Source organism: Myotis brandtii, unplaced genomic scaffold (genome assembly GCF_000412655.1).
Source record: "Myotis brandtii unplaced genomic scaffold, ASM41265v1 scaffold105, whole genome shotgun sequence".
NCBI classification, from domain to species: Eukaryota; Metazoa; Chordata; class Mammalia; order Chiroptera; family Vespertilionidae; genus Myotis; species Myotis brandtii.
In genome coordinates, this window is record NW_005353538.1 from 2,436,511 (window position 1) to 2,441,268 (window position 4,758).

The following is a 4,758-nucleotide window of genomic DNA, read 5'->3' on the forward strand; positions in this document are numbered from 1 at the left end:
GCACAGAGAGGTTTTCAGAGCTTCTGGGGGGACTGTTAGGACCAGGAGAGCCTGGGGTGGGGAGGGAGGTCATCAGAGGGCGGGAGGGCTGGTGGAGGGGGCACAGAGCTCAGCCAGGAGAGTCAGGATGGGTCCTGCTTCACCTGGTTCGGAGGAGTTGGTGACTAGGTTCCAGGTGAAGAGACAGAACCAGACACTAGGGAAAGCCCAGGCGAGCAGTTGTGGGGGGACCTTCCTGCACCGGGGGGGGGGGGGGGGCAGGTGTAAAGAGGGCCCCTAAGAAGGGCAAGGGCGCTCCTGAGGTCTGCACCCCCAGCCAAGGCCAAGTGTGCGAGGGGAATGTGGAAGGAAGGTGAGTCTGCGCCCGCCCTCGGCTGAGAGGAGGAGCTGGGGAGGAAGGCGGGGGCTTGTGCCTGCGAGCGGAGGCCACAGTGAGGGCTGCACACCTGAGACGCACGGCTCTCCATAATCAAGGAACTTATTCTGTAAACATTCCCTGAGCACCCAGTGAGGGGGCCTGGGGACAGAGGAGGGGCGGAGGAGGGCCCCTTGGGGACTCCTGGGTCCTCGGGGAAACTCCATCTCGGGCCCCACACCCAGGGCCCACCCCGGAGACCCAGTGGTGGATTAAGGAGAACAGGGAGAACAAAGCTCTGCGCTCCAGGCACCTGCTGACGGGCCAGCTCCGCTCCAACCTGGAGGACAGGGCGCCCCCTGGGCTGCTGGCACGGAACTGCAAGCAGCAATCAGGCCGGGAGATCTTCCCTGGCCCTACACATACACACACACATGCATGCTAGCACACACATGTGCGCACACATGCACGCACACATGCATGCATGCTCACACACACACACATGCACGCACACATGCATACACTGGGCCCTGGGAAATCACAACTCAGCCCCCGCTCCGACCAGCACACATGGAAGAACGAATCCCAGAAGCCAGAGTGGAGGGAGCCCTGTGCAGGCTGAGCAGAGCCCTTTCTGCGAATTGGCTCTGGGAACCTCCTCGCTGCGCCATCTCCATCTCCACCTGAAAGGGAGAAGGTGGAGCTCAGGATTCAGCAAATCACCCAGAGTTAGCGGGGCAGGGAGAGACGGAGAGGAGACGAAGACTCAGGAGAGCCTGCTGCCTTCCCCTTGGACCCGAGCGCCTGTGGGTGCTGCCCGGGGAAGAGGCCCAGGACCAGGTGAGCAGCTGCGTCCCTGCGCTTCCTGGCGCAGCTCCGGTCTGTGTGCAGCTGTTACTGACCCATCAGGGCATGAGCCAGTGTGCGGCTGGGTGGCAGGAAGCCCCACATGCTCCGCCCTGGGGAGGGGCAGTGAGCGGAGGCAGGAGGCAGGTCTGGACCTGAGGTGGGCCAGATGGGAATCGAAGGATTTGGAGAGGCAACAGAGAAGCAAACTTTGAGCCAGTTTAGCTTGTGTTCGGCTGAGCTGGGCCCCTTCCTGTAAACAGAAGGCCTGGAGATTGAGACGGGCTTGTGCAGAACTCACCCGATGTTACATGCCGATTGCCTCTACCCGCAGCGTGTTCTGTAGCTGGACCACAGCCTGTTCGGCCGCACCCAGAAGCTGGCTCACGGAACAGCTGAACACCTGCTCCTCCTCGCTGAGCTCGGAGTCTGGGGCAATCCTCACAAACGTGGTCAGCTCCTTTCCAGAGCGACACTGTGTCCACCACAGACGAGGCCACCGTCTGGCTCAGAGCCTTCACACTCAAAGTGGGGACCACAGGCCAGCAGCGTCAGCGTCCCCGGGAGCTGGTGAGAAATGCACAGCCAGAGGCCCCCCCCAGACCCACTGGGTCAGAGTCTGCCATCGAGGAAAATCCACAGAGGATACGGATGCACAGTCAAGTTCAAGAAGCCCTCCTCTAGCTGGCCTTCCGAGAGGCCACGCCCCGCTCTCCCACTGCCAACAACCCAGACAGACTAGTGGGTCTCAAACTTGGTTGCACATCAGATTCACCTGAGGAGCTTGTTTTAAAAAAACAACAAGTCCATCCAGCTGGCGCGGCTCAGTGGTTGAGCGTTGACCTATGAAGCAGGTCAGGGTTCGATTCCCGGTCAGGGCACATGCCTGGGTTGTGGGCTCCATCCCCAGTAGGGGGCGTGCAGGAGGCAGCAGATCAATGATTCTCATCATTGGTGTTTCTAACTCTCCCTCTCCCTTCCTCTTTGAAATCAATAAACATATTTTTTTTAAAAACAAAAACAAGTCCAGATCTCACCAACCGCAGTGTTTGTGGGTGTACAGCCAGCATTTGCTTTGGGTTTTATGTTTATTGCGGTAGAATATATACAACATAAAATTTACCTTTTTTTTTGGATACGGGTTTTTTTCACGTGTTTTAGGGAGAGCGTTGGCGTGCTTTGGGTTGTACCTGGGATAGTAGTAGCCTGGGGAACAGAAGCAAGACTTTGCTCTTGTCTGACTTGGACTGTGAGTGTGGTTTAAAGAGATGCGTAAGGATACACTGCTCTGCCTTTTTCTTGTTGTTTTTGCCAACTTTTAAACTTATTGTGATTGAGGTATAATTGGCAAAAACATACTAGTTTCGGGTGTCCAACATAATCATTCAACCTCTGTGCATATGGGAAATGATCACCACGGTAAGTCTGGTTAACATCTATCACCACACATAGTTATAAAAAAAATTTTTCTTGTGACGTGAACTTTTAAGATTTACTCTCTTAGCAACTTTCAAACATGCAGCACAGTATTACTAACTATAGTCACCATGCTTTATTTTCCCAGCACTTATTTATTTTATAACTGATTTATTTTGACCGCCTTCACCCATTTTGTCCAGCCTCGGCCCCCTGCCCCTGGCAGCCAGCAATCTGTTTCCTGTAACTATGAGCTTGGGCTTTATTTTGGTCTTGTTTCTTCAAATTTCACAAACAGTCTTTGTCTGAGTGATTTCTCTCATAATGCCCTCAAGTTCCATTCTTTTGTGGCAAAGGGCAAGATTTCCTTCTTTTTGTGGCTAAACAGTATTCCACTGGATGCATACACCACACCTTCTGTATCCATTCACCCATCATTAAACACTTAGGTTGTTTTCATACCTGGGCTACTGTAAATCATGCTGCTATGAATACAGCAGGACAGATATCTTTTTTAATGTTTTTATTTATTTCATAGAGAGAGGGAGAGAGAGATAGAAACATCAATTACGAGAGAGAATCACTGATTGGCTGCCTACTGGGGATCATGCCCACAACCCTGACCAGTAATCGAACCTCAACCTCCTGGTTCATGAGTCAACACTCAAACACTGAGCCACACTCGCCAGGCCAGATATCGTTTTTAATTAGTGTTTTCATTTTCTTTGGATGAATGCTCAGAAGAGGAATTGCTGGGTTATGTGATGGTTCTATTTCTAATTTTCTGAGGAACATCATACTGTTTTCCACAGTGTCTGTACCAATTTACATTCCCACCAGCAGTGAACAAGGGTTCTCTTTTCTCCACACCGTCGCCAGTACCTATGTCTTATTTTTTATGTGGTAGCTACTCTAACAGGTGTGAGGTGCCATCTCATGGTGGCTTTGATTTGCATTTCCCTGATAATCAATGATGTTGACCATCTTTTCATGTACCTGTTGGCCATCTGTATGTCTTCTTTGGAAAAATGTCTATTCAGATCATTTGCCCATTTTTTAATCCAATTGTTTGGGGGTTTTTTCATAGAATTGTATGATTTCTTTATATATTTTGAATATTAACCCCTTATCAGATATGTGATTTGCAAATATTTTCTCCCAGTCAGTAGGTTGCCTTTTCATTTTGTTGATGGTTCTTTTGTTGTGCAAAAGCTTTTTAGTTTAATGTAGTTTATTTTTGCTTTTGTTGCCTTAGCTTTTGGAGTCAGATCCAAAAAATCATCACCAAGACCCATGTTAAGGAGCTTACAACCTATGTTTCGAGTCTTATATTCAAGCCTTTAATTTATTTTGAGTTAATCTTTGTCTGTGATGTAAGATAGTGGCCCAGCTTCCCCGCTGCCATTCTTCAGAAAGACTGTCTTTTCCCCATTGTATATTCTTGGCTCCTTTGTCGTAAATTAATTGACCATATATGTGTGGGTTTGTTTCTGGGCTGTCTATTCTGATACATTGATCTATGTGTGTTTTTTGGCTTTAATTGTACTTTAATTTCCATAGCTTTGTAATGTGGTTTGAAATCAGGGAGTGTGATGATGCCGCCACAGTTTTGTTCTTCTTTCTTACGTTACTTTGGTTATTTAGAATCTTTTGTGGTTCCATACAAATTTTAGGATTGTTTGTTCTATTTCTGTGGGAAATGCCACTGGCATTTTGATTAGGATAACATTGAATCTGTTGATTGCTTTGGGTAGTTTGGACATTTTAACAATATTAACTCTTCCAGCCCCTGAACACAGAATATCTTTCCACTTATTTGTGTCTTCCTCGGTGTCTTTCACAAGGTCTTATAGTTTTTATTGTACAGATCTTTCACCTCCTTGGTTAAATCTATTCTGAGTATTTTATTCTTTTTAATGCAATTGTTAATGGGATTGTTTTCTTAATTTCTCTTTCTGATAGTTCATTATTAATGTATAGAAATGCAACAGATTTTTTTTCTTCTATTAATCTTTTTTTTAAATCTTTATTGTTCAGATTATTATAGATGTCCCTCTATTTCCCCCCATAGCTCCCTTCCACCCGGTTCCCACCCCACCCCAGGCCCTCACCACCCCACTGTGCTAGGTGTCCTATAGGGC